The sequence below is a fragment of the Betta splendens genome, chromosome 13 (assembly GCF_900634795.4).
Source record: "Betta splendens chromosome 13, fBetSpl5.4, whole genome shotgun sequence".
Taxonomy (NCBI): domain Eukaryota; kingdom Metazoa; phylum Chordata; class Actinopteri; order Anabantiformes; family Osphronemidae; genus Betta; species Betta splendens.
In genome coordinates, this window is record NC_040893.2 from 870,027 (window position 1) to 882,724 (window position 12,698).

Sequence of the window (12,698 nt, forward strand, 5' to 3'; positions counted from 1 at the left end):
TAAAAGGCAACATTCAGTTTAGAGGCTGGCAAGTAGGAATTACAGTTATTACATTAATGGAGTCCCTGGAGAGTTTGGCTTTGTTCAGCTCCATCATCAGCCCATGGCTTCACTGACCAGAAGGTCTAAAGAAAACTGTGTCACCATCCAAAGACGTGTTATGACTTGCAAATGCTTTAGCTGTGATCAAATCTACTGATCAGAGCAGCAACAGAGAGATAACGTAAATTCAATTTGATTCAATTCAATTTTATTTATATAGCGCCAAATCACAACAAAATTATCTCAAGGCACTTTACAAAGTAAGGTTTAAGACTTCACACAACTAAACCCAACAAATCCCACATACAGCAAGCATTTAATTTGACAGCAACAGTGGAGAGGAAAAACTCCCTCTCTAATGAGGAAGAAACCTCCAGCAGAACCAGACTGGATGTGGGCGGCCATCTGCCTCGACCGGTTGGGGTGAGAGGATAGAGAGAGAAAAGCACAGCAACAACAACAAGCAACAACAGAGCACAGGCAGGATGGTTGGACCAGGGACTGGATACAGGCAGGATGGTTGGATCCGCAGCTGCCCATCACAGAGACCAAACTTTGAGTCCTATGATACCTGTAGGTGAGGACAGAGAGGGAGAGAGAGAGAGAGAGAGAGAGAGAGAGAGAGAGAGAGAGAGAGAGATTTTGATTTGATTTTTCAACAAGACTTTATTGTCATGTGTAGCTGACCAGTATTAAACAGACATCTAAAAAAGGATATCATGTAAACAACCTATGCTTTAAGTCACAGATTATGATGATGAATAAATAAACATGTAGGAAGTTATAATACGTACTTGCTTTAAGAAATAAAAGAGAGACCAAAGCCTTACTTAAAACCATGACTAAAAACAAGGTCATCCTCCACCACAGAACAGATGACATCCTGGTGACACCATTGATGTTTAAAACACGGTAGGTTACTGGTGAGCTTGCAAAATTTGAAATCCACCCACACTCTGGCCCTGACCAAGGCGCAGAACACAGGGACCACCACATGGTCCTTCACCTGTCTGGTTATGTAAATGGCCAGCTTGGCTTGACCAGACAGGAAGTTTAACAATTGCCACTTCTCTGCATTTGTTCCGCTGTAGCCAGCACCGAGGATGAATCTATCAACACTCCACAGTTCATTAAATGCATTAAAAACACCAGATAGTAAGTTAAAAAGCTCAGCCAGTCATGTACAGTCCATAAAACAGTGCACCACAGTGCACGCAGGTGTGAGGACCCCTTGGGTTGATCTTCCCAGTGAAGGAGTTCACGGCGATGGCTCCATGTAGAATCCTCCACTGCAGGTCCCCAGTCCTTTTGTTCAGTGGTGGCTTGTAGAGGACTCTCCACACTGGCTGAGTCTTGGTGGACGCTGGCAGTCTCCTCCTCCAAACTGTGTCCACTCGGTCGCTGAGCTGTTTCCTATTTAGTACTTTAACGCAGGGGTTGTACATTGTTTTGCCAGTTAGAGTGTGTAGATCATAAACATTGTCGGATCCCCTAAAAACCAAGCTAAAACCAAGCTCAGGAAAAGGATCCCCCTCATCCGGGCTCTCAGCACCGCCATAGTAGTCCTGCAGCATCTCACACTCATCAGCAGTCAATTTCTTCAGCAGCAGTTCCAGGAACTTCCCAACAACGCGAGTCGATCTGAAACCCAAGGCAGAGGCCACAGCCTGTACGTCCTGCAAATCAGAGCCAGCTACATCCACAAGGTGACGCAGCGTTGTCATCCCAGAAACACGAAGAGCATGTGTTATGCCAGGAATTCCGCTGTCTTGAACCTCCAAACGCGCCTTGTGAATTAGTGGCTCCACCAGCAGCCAGTGAAGTGAGGCTGAAGGCTCCAGCCTCCTCCACTGAAAGAGTCCCCAGGACCTAAAAACACTCTGATAAAAAGCAGGCAAAGCTGTAGTATTAAAAACACTATAGTCCATTAAAAACAGGGCCGTGTCCAGGTTAAGGTCATCAGTCCTTTTAAGAATGGCAGAAGCCACAGGTCTCCAAACTAGGTCAGCTGGGCCACACAGGAACCTCTGGGCCAACTGTATCCTGAAAGCTGCCACCCTGCTAGACAGGTGAACTAACCCCTGGCCCCCCTGATCCTTAGGCAGGTACAAGACACACTGGGGCAGCCAGTGAAGCCGGTCCCAGAAGAAATCCACAATCTTAGACTGGAGCAGTTTCAGGAGGTCAGGAGGAGGCTCTACACAGGCCAGGCGATGCCAGAGTCCACTGGCCGCTAAGTTGTTGACAATGAGAGTTCTCCCTCTGTATGACATCTGTGGCACCAACCTCTCTCCCTCCCTTAATGCCCTGCAAGGCTGTAGACAGCTCTTGCAGAGAAATGTCCATGTCCAGGGCATCGTTGGTCTCCTCAGACACTTGGGGAAGATCCCCACAGAAGAAGTCTATGCCCTCCTCATCCTCAGTGTACTCACTCTGGAAAAGATCCCTGTAGAACTTCACCGCCCTCCTCCTGATGTCACCAGGCTCTTCCAGAATGACTCCAGCAGCGGATCGCAGGCTGTGGATTGACTTATTTTGACCATTACGTTTCTCCAGGCTGAAAAAAAAATCTGGAAGGGGCATCCATATCAGTCACGCTCTGAAACCTAGATCGGACCAGCGCCCCCTGTGCTCTGGTGCCCAATAGGTTGTCAAGAGTTGCCTTTTTGGATTTGAGGACTTCGATGTGCCTCTTGCTTCCTGTGGACTCCACCATGTTTTGTAATTCCACAATATCATTCCCTAGATCTTTCATTGACCTGGTAATGTCCCTTGTGATATTGAGAGTATACTGTAAACAAAACGGTTTTATCTCAACTTTTCCACAATCCCACCACTGTCTCAGATTTTCAAAATCAGACTGTCTGGTCCTAAAAATTTTCCAAAAGAACTTAAAACCATCCTTAAAACACTGATCCAGCAGCAGTGAGTTGTTAAAATGCCAGTATGCACTGCTATGCTTTATGTTATTAATAAAAACATGAATTAAAACCATGGCATGATCACTAAAACCAACAGGTCTGATGAAGCAGGACCTAAAAACGTTCAGATGGTGCTTAAAAGCATAAAACCGGTCAAGTCTTGCTAAAGAGACCGCGTTGTCTCTAACGTGAGACCATGTGTACTGTCTGTCCTGCCCATGAAGACTCCTCCATACATCCACCAGCTCGTGAGTCTTTAGGACTCGGCTTAAAAGCTGCTTCGATGGAGAATGTGGCTCCATGTGGTTTCTATCCAGATTAGCGTTTTTAGTGCAGTTAAAATCACCGCCTAAAACCAGAAAATCCTCAGAGTTAAAATCCATTAAAACAGCATTTACTTTATTCAGCAGCAGGAGTCTCTCTGCGCCTATAGTGGGAGCATAAATATTCACTAAAACCAAAGTGCTGTTAGAAAACATGGCCCGCACCACCAACAGTCTGCCAGGGACGATTTCAGACACAGTGAGGGACACTGGAGGACAGGATTGAGAGAACAAAATGCCCACACCAGCACTGGTGCTGCTGCTGTGACTCAGCACCACCTGCCCAGGCCACTCCCTGGTCCAGTCCACCTCATTGCTGCTGTCACTGTGTGTCTCTTGAACAAACATCGCATCAATGTGGTTCAACTTCATCAGTTCGTACAAACTCATCCTTTTTCGTAATTCTCTGGCCCCATTCAGGTTTAAAGTGCCGACTTTAACGTGGACCATGATGAGAGATGGTAAAAAAACAGAGCAGAGCAGAAGCACAACTCTAAAGTCAAAAAAGGAGTAGTTAAAAGACACCATCATCATCATCTTCGTGACGAAGCTCCTGCTTCAGTTTAAAAGCAATCTTTTTCAGCCTGTAATACTCCTGGTCGGTGTATCTCCCTCTGCCGGTGCTCCTCATCTGTGTGTACACCGACCTAGCAAACAGCTCCTTATCAGAAAAATAGTCCTCCAATTTCACACGCTTCATGTTCTTTGTTCTCAGTAAAAACTTCTTAACGCGTTCCACCGGGTACTCTTTTGATTTGTGAGGCCGTGGCTGAGAGGAGTCGCAGTCTGAGACGTCAGTGTCGCTAACAGGAGGAGAACCCTCGTCCTCACTGAGGTCTGCCTCCATGTTCGCTCTCCTCAGCCTCCCTCTGACCTTCTTCACAGACGCTTGTTGTTCCTGGGAGCCGCTCACAGTCGATTTACACTTTCTTTTTCCAGTTGTGGCCTTTTTACAGCTCTCAGTTTCACTAATCACTGACTCGGTGTCAACAAGCGTCTCAGTGACATCACAGCTTGTCGTCTGCTCAACCGTCACATCCTCCATCACCACAACCTGTTCTTCCGGGGCTGTTGCTTCATCGGCCCCCTGTGCCTGTTCACCATCGCGCTGTGGTTCTGATCCACCCTCCGCCTGCTGCCCAGCACCACCTCCACCCTGCTCCTGTCCACCTGCTTCTGCTTCACCTTCAGCCTGTTTTGCTGCTTCCTCCTCCTCACCGTGTTCCCTTTGTTCATGCGTGAACTTCTCAGGACACGCCCTGAGGAGATGTCCTTCTCTCCCACAACTAAAGCACTTCATGGTCTCAGATGTTACAAAGAGAACATAATCAAAACCATCAACTTTTAGCTTGAGGACCAGGTTCAGGTCCTCATCCTTTTTGTACGTCTGCCTCCTGTGTGAGACCACATGTCGAAGCTCTGGTTGTTTACATCCCGATGGCAGCTTCTTGAAAGGTGAGACAATTTTGCCGTGTCTGGACAGTTCTCGACTCAGCAGTTCGTCACTAATGAATGGTGGAATGTTTGACAAAGTCACTTTCTTCGCGGGCTGCGTGAGGGGAGAAACGGGAACAAATGAGTCGCTAATGACGACGCCGCTTTGAACCACGGAGTTCACTGTTTCAGTGTTGTCAAGGAAGATCACCACCGATCCGCTCATCCTGGCGGCGGACTTGATGCTTTGTGCACCGACTACAGCGGCCACAGCAACCGTACATTCGTTGACCGAAAAGCGCGAAGCAGCGGCGATCTTCAGGCCGTGCGTCCGCGTTAAGTCGGTGAACAGCATACCGACGCCGGTGTTCGAGTTTAACTCGTTTCCAGTTTAACTGGTGACCGACTTCCGAATGCCGCACTGGTTGCTCTTAGTTACGGCAGATGTTTGAAGCAGAGAAAAGCGGGTTAGCTGTCCTCGTCGATGCCTTGACAGTGTTTTCTCAATGTTTTGTCCTCTGTACACGTTCGGAACAGTCCTTACATTTTTACAGTGCGTAATCTGACGCAGTGTGATCGCTGTTCGTGTTGTAGATACTGAATTTGCTCAAAGGAAATAAGGGCTGAATAATTCTGCTGCTAATTGCTACGATCTTTTGGCAATAAAATATGAAATGTTGAACCTCTGCGTCCTGTCTTCGGAGTGTTGTTTGCTTAGCTTCGCCTATAAGAAAAATCTCAAATATTCCGTGGCATTAGCAAAAAAATAACTTATAACGGGATTCGATCCCGCTGCCACTGCAGCAAAAGCGCTCAAAGCCACAGTCTTAACCACTGGGCCATCGAGAGATCGCTATGAAGCTCTCCTCCCAAGATGTATCCAACATACATGAAGCCCTAAGTGGACGGTGGAACTCAGATTATCTTGTGACCGCTGTTTCTTGGTGTTACGTTAAATCCAACGGGTTTCATAAGACGTCTACATTTGATAAATTGGTGTCAGCACCTGTTCTCGTTACATCAGCCTTGTCTGTTGTTACTACGTGGTCAGAACACACGTTTAACTCGTCTTTTGTGACGTGTTTTGGTGAACGAGTCACAGTTACTTTCAACGTTGAGAGGAAGAGGAGGAGCCAGCAGCTGTTTACGCCTGGGTTCAGATGCGACACAGGTTGACGGTCACAGGTTGACAGACTGGTCACACGTTAAATTGTGTGTATTATGTACAAGACAACGCATCTGCAATCTGTTCAAAGTGATGTATCCAAGGCAAGGGAAGGCTTTATATATTGTATAAATAAACATTTACTGCAGGAGGAATATCTTTTATAAGACTTTCTGTATAACTAACACGGGGTGCTGTGAATGTTCTGATGCGTTGTCTTGTACATAATACACACAATTTAACGTGTGACCAGTCTGTCAACCTGTGTCTGTCAACCTGTGTCGCATCTGAACCCAGGCGTAAACAGCTGCTGACTTTCATTTATGTTAGATACATATTGGGAAGAGAGCTTCATAGCGATCTCTCGGTGGCCCAGTGGTTAAGACTGTGGCTTCGAGCGCTTTTGCTGCAGTGGCAGCGGGATCGAATCCCGTTATAAGTTATTTTTTTGCTAATGCCACGGAATATTTGAGATTTTTCTTATAGGCGAAGCTAAGCAAACAACACTCCGAAGACAGGACGCAGAGGTTCAACATTTCATATTTTATTGCCAAAAGATCGTAGCAATTAGCAGCAGAATTATTCAGCCCTTATTTCCTTTGAGCAAATTCAGTATCTACAACACGAACAGCGATCACACTGCGTCAGATTACGCACTGTAAAAATGTAAGGACTGTTCCGAACGTGTACAGAGGACAAAACATTGAGAAAACACTGTCAAGGCATCGACGAGGACAGCTAACCCGCTTTTCTCTGCTTCAAACATCTGCCGTAACTAAGAGCAACCAGTGCGGCATTCGGAAGTCGGTCACCAGTTAAACTGGAAACGAGTTAAACTCGAACACCGGGAAACCCGACCAGCGAAAACGCCGGTCGGTAAAAAACTACACACTAACCCCCCTACCCGATCTATATACACACCCCACTGGTGAAACAAACTACAAAACACACCACCGTGAAACAATATTGACAACGTACAAGCAAAAAGTTTGAAAAAAATGTCAGTCAGTCTGACAATCGCCCGGCTCTCACTCACACGCCGCCTCACTCGGAGAGAGAGAGAGAGAGAGGGAGATTTGATTTTTCACAAGACTTTATTAGTCAGTTTTAAATAAACTCATGACAAGAATAGTTTAAAAAATTACATTGACAGTGCAGGATTAAACTGAAAAAAAGATAATCATTCTCAAAAAAGCTCAAAAAAAGACACAGGAACAAAACACACAAAAAAACATAGCAGCATGGTGACAAACTTGTTAAAAAACGCCATCATCCAGATCTCTGTTCATTTTGAGCAGTATTTTCTTTAACCTGACAACTTCCTGGTTTGTGTAACCTCCTTTTCCTCTACTTCCCATTTGGTCATAGACCGAGTTCACAAAACATTCGTCATCCGAAAAATAATCATCAATCTTCACACCCCTCTTATTTTTCGTGTGCTGTAAAAACAGTTTAACCCGATCAACTGAGTAGGTCTTGGGCTCCGGTGACTGAGATCTACAGTCAGACATTTCACCGTCAGAGCTGAGAGAAAACTCATCCTCACTGAGATCTGAGTCTGCAGGTCGTCTGTCTGGCTTTTGGCTCTTTACCTTTTTACCAGTTCCTGACTGATCATCTGTGTCATCAACAGTAGTGTCGCTTTTTCTATTTGTATGTTCTTTCCTACCATCACCCATCCCTGCCTTCTCTGCAGCTACAGCACTGTTTACATTTGGGTCCTGATCACACATTTCTATATCATTTCTGTTCTGCCTTCCCACAGTTGACATATCAGCAACTTTGCTTCCATTTACAGTCTCAACTTCAGCCTGTTTAGACCGTTCGTTGTCAGTCTCGACCACAGTGTCTCCACTCACTACTTTTGTTTCTCCACCACCGGCCTCCTCCTGCTTGTCTGCACCTTCTCCACCGTCCTCCCATCCATCTCTCTCCTCCATGCTGGTCCTCTCCTCCGCGCTGGGCCTCTCCTCCGCGCTGGGCCTCTCCTCCGCGCTGGGCCTCTCCTCCGCGCTGGGCCTCTCCTCCGTGCTGGGCCTCTCCTCCGCGCTGGGCCTCTCCTCCATAGGCGGCTGCACGGCCTCCTGCACCCGAGTGGAAGTCTCCCCCAGCTTTGTCTGGACAGGCTCTGACTAAATGTGCCTCTTTCCCACATATTAAGCGCTTCATAGTCTCTGACGTTATGAACAGAACATAGTCGTAGTCATCAATTCTGAGCCTAAAGCCCAGATTCAGTTCTTCCTCCTTGTTGTTAAGGACCATGTAGACCTGACGCCTGTGAGAAATCACGTGACGCAGTTCCCACTGTTTACAGCCCGATGGTAACTTTTTAATGGGAGAGACTATTTTTTCGTGCCTGGACAGTTGTCTTTTCAACAGTTCGTCGCTGATGAAAGGTGGAACGTTGGACACCGTTACCTTTTTAGCAGGTTGCGTGAGAGGAGACACGGAGATGGAATCACCGTTGATAGTAATGCCGTGTACGATGACTTTGTGGACTTTGTCAACACTGTCCAGAAAAATGACCACTGCTCCGTTCATTCTTGCAGCTGATTTCAGGCTGAGCGGACCGACCACCGCAGCCACAACAACCGCGCACTCGTCCACAGAAAAGCGAGAAGCAGCGGCGATCCTCAGGCCGTGCTTCCGCGTTAGCTCGGTTAGCATCATGCTAGCACCATGGCGAAAAAACACCCCCAACCCTCGATCGATATGTACACACCAAAACAATTTAAAAAAACTTCACCGAAAACACCCTCATGAGCAAGAAGTAAATACTAATTCGAATGCACATCAAAAACAGGTTAATCGCGCCGTCGACACTCGCGACTCTCACACGCCACCTCACTCAGAGAGAGAGAGAGAGAGAGAGAGAGAGAGAGACAGGGAGAGAGAGAGAGGGAGAGAGAGAGAGAGACGGGGAGAGAGAGAGACGGGGAGAGAGAGAGAGAGAGAGAGAGAGAGAAAGAGGCACAACTACTGGAGAGAAAGAGACAAGGTTAGTTAAACATGGGACAATGATGGGAGGTTATTGGACAGAGGAGCTCAGTGTATAAATTAAGTCCCCCAGCAGTCTATGTCTATTGCAGCTTAACTAAGAGATGGTTCCTGTGACTAACAATCACTGCCAGTGACCTGAACCATCTCTAACTATAGGCTTTATCAAAAAGGAAGGTTTTAAGCCTAATCTTAAAGGTGGAGAGTGTGTCAGCTTCTCGAACCTGAAGAGGGAGCTGGTTCCAGAGGAGAGGAGCTTGGAGCTAAAAGCTCTGCTTTTAATTCCGATGCTATGTTCTGGTCTCTAATAGAATGTTATGCTCAATTGAATCAAATGCAGCACTGAGATCTAGCAGGAGGTTCAAGGCCTGAAGCTGCAGAAACTAGAAAGCAATGAGATGTTGACACACTGAAACGGTGGCGTCTGCATTTTCTCCTGCTCCCATGACAGTAGTGGCTCTTGGCAATGTAGGGTGAATCTAATGGCATAACAGAATGTTTAGCATAGCAACTGTCTGGGAGGTCACTGTTTAAACCACCAAAATGAGCGGGTGTGAACTAAACAATCACAATCAGATGTCCAGATGCACAGTCTGAGCAGAGCAGCTGTGTCCACGCTCAGGGCCACTACAGAGTTCACAGCACACAGTTCTGGTTCAGCTGCAGGCAGGATACGAAATCTAGGAGGAGGTCTAGCAGCAGGAAGTGGCTGAAGAGTTGATCAGAATCAGAATTAGAATCAATGGCCAAGTTTGCACAGGAAAACCAAGTCCTTATATGTGGCCTGACTCCATCTTTCTTCCCTCTTGTGACCAAAAAAACTTATTTACAATTTTAATTATAGTTATTTACAAAAATGAACAAATAAAGAATAGAAACTGCAGCTTGCTGTGTCACATTCAACAGTGGTTATTGCACATTTATGTTTGTGTCTGTGAAGAGTCATTTTTTTTATTCTGGCCCAGTACAGGTGCTCGATGGACGGAAGCTCAGTTCCAATGATCTTTTCTGCTGATCGGACACAGATTGTGAGATTGTGGTCCTAGGAACCTTAATGAGTCCACAGTAGACACTGTGTTGTTGTGGATGGTGGGGGGAGGGGGGCAGGTGGTTCTTCCTCTGTCCACCGTCATCTCCACAGTCTTGAGCGTGTTGAGCTCCAGCTGGTTCTGACTGCACCACTGGACCTGCTCCACCTCCCATCTGTATGCAGACCCATCACCGTCCTGGATCAGCCCAATGACGGTCATGTCGTCTGTCGTCGTACTTCAGGAGTTTCACAGGCGAAGTATGCAGATGACCGTCACTGGGCTCATCCAGGACATTGATGAGTCTGTATACCGACAGGCGGTGGAGGAGGTGTCAACCAGCAGCCTCTGTGACTAGAGGGGAACTCCTCCTTCCTCTCATTATTTGTCAGGGTGTAAAAGTCAGAAAACAAAGCAACTTACAGGCACAATGCAAGGTAAGCAATGAGAGCAGCTTTAGGCAAACAGCTAGTTCCCTGAGAGGTGAAGGTCGGTGATTGGGGCTAAGATAGATGAGTCTAGAACTTGTAGAGTAACCTCAAAATGCTATAAATAGCCATGTGTGAGGTATGGCTTGCTAAGATAAGCTTGGCTGCCTCCTTTGATGAATTACCCCTGAGAGGTGAATGCCTCAGGCAGTAGAGAATAGTAGCTCACATGTCATGGCCCAGTCTAGTTGCAGTAGCAGAATTATGGCAGCAGGAGGCGCCTGCTGTCAGGTCAGGCTCACCACTAGCTGTTGGTCAGCACAGTTCAACATTCACTGGTTGTGTTGTTCCTTGGATACACAGATTCTCCAGTGATCAACCATGTTACAATCAGTCAATTGCTCCTTCTTTAAAGTTAGAGCAACTAGGCTGTGGCACAACTAACAAAAGGGTTTGTCCTGAAAAGCTCAACTTCAATGTCAAACAAATAGATTTGTACATAATGGTTTAATCAATGCAGTGCAAGTAAGAATAAGAATAAGAATAAGAAAACCTTTAATAGTCCCGCAGTGGGGAAACTACTTCTCACAACAGCAGTACAGATGAGCGAGAATACAGGTACAGAACAGTTTGTGTTGGCACAGTACAAAGCAGTACAGTACAGTACAGTACAGTTAGAGTGAGTATGAGGTCATTGCAGGGTTATTGCACAGTAATGGGTATAAGATTTGTACTGGTAACAATATACATGATTGTTCACAGATTTACACAAATATTGTGCAGAGCAGGTTGCTATATAAACCACTGATGCAGTGGGTGAGTGACTGTAGTGGGACGTGGTCAACAGTTCTGATTGTACAGTCTGACAGCAGCAGGTAGGAAGGATCTACGATATCTCTCCTTCACACAGCGAGGGTGGATCAGTCTGCTACTGAAGCTGCTCCAGAGCAGACAGTGAGTCCTCCAGTGGGTGAGAGTCCTGGTCCATGATGGATGTCAGTTTAGCCAGGACCCTTCTCTCACCACCTCCTGCACCGTGTCCAGAGTGCAGCCCAGGACAGAGCTGGATTTTGTTCACGTGTTGGTGGCATTTTGGGAACATATTCTGTTAATTACAATGGTTGAAATCACCAGCAACGATAAAAAGAGCATCAGGGTGAGCTGTCTCCAGCGTGCTAATGCCGTCATGGAGGGCACCTAGCGCCGCTGTAGAGTTGGCTTGTGGGTGAATGTAAACAGCGGCTAAAACAAACAAAATCCTGAGCAAGTATAATTTCAATAATAAAAAACTCCACGTCTGGTGAGCAAAGTTTTCTAACAGTCTTCGCATCTCCGCACCACCAGTTGTTTACGAACACACACACACCCCTCCGCCTCTAGTTTCTAGTTGAACAGCTGATTCCGTGACTTTCTCTGAGAGCCAGGTCTCGGTAAAGATCAGAGCGCATTGCATGATTTCCCGTTGTGTTGTAATCCTGGCCCTCAACTCATCCAGTTTGTTCTCCAGAGACCTCATGTTAGCTAACAAGAGGCTAGGGATCGGTGGTCGGCTAGCGCAAGCTTTAAGCCTCGCCTGGAGACCTCCCCTCATGCCCTTGCTGACGTCGCTGTCTCAGGAGCGCTCTCCTTGGATCAGCACATTCACTCGAGCTTGGTGTGGTGGCGGTGGTGGTGGTCACGATGGCGAACAATAAGTTGTAGCTCCGTTGGTATAACTCCATGGAAATTTAAACAGTTGATTGTTTTTGCGATGTTCAGTAGTTCCTGTCTATTGTATGTTAGCAGTGCCGAAGAGTTCATATATATTCCATCGTCTGTTCATCAGAGCAATGCTTTCTACTTCAAGACTAAACCTTCTCCACTCAGCAGACATCTGCTGGACATACAGTAACTCTACTGCATGGTTCTAGACAAAGTGAACCCCTGTATGATGCAACTCAGCACTAGGTCACAAGACATCTTCGGTTCTCAAACACTATATACTGAAGACAACATGGTTTGCTTCAGTGGACAACTTTTAATACACAAAATGCCACAAGCAATTGAAAACCTAGCAAATTCAAATCTTGACCATGTTTGGCTCCACACACAACTGCGAAGCAGCTTTCTCCACAATGAAGAAATGTCGTCACCATATAAACACTCCACATGTAGCAGCACTAGCACTAGCAGGACAAGCTACAGTAGAGCTCCATTTTCTCACTGAGCAACAAAGTGGGGGAATTAAATATATAAGAGGATGAGCCTCTAAAACTGTTCAGTTGTTAGGATATGCTTTTTTTTGCCTGTTAATTTTGACTTTTGAGTCGAGATGTAAAATAAGTTTTTTATGCCTTTCTTTCCTATATTTTATTTGTTCA

General features: G+C 46.4%; 1 protein-coding gene across 1 annotated transcript in view; it reads left to right on the plus strand.

Moving 5' to 3' along the window:
* mtnr1ba (melatonin receptor type 1Ba) overlaps positions 1-12,698 on the plus strand; it is a 66,604-nt gene that overhangs the window by 33,442 nt on the left and 20,464 nt on the right. The window lies entirely within an intron of this gene.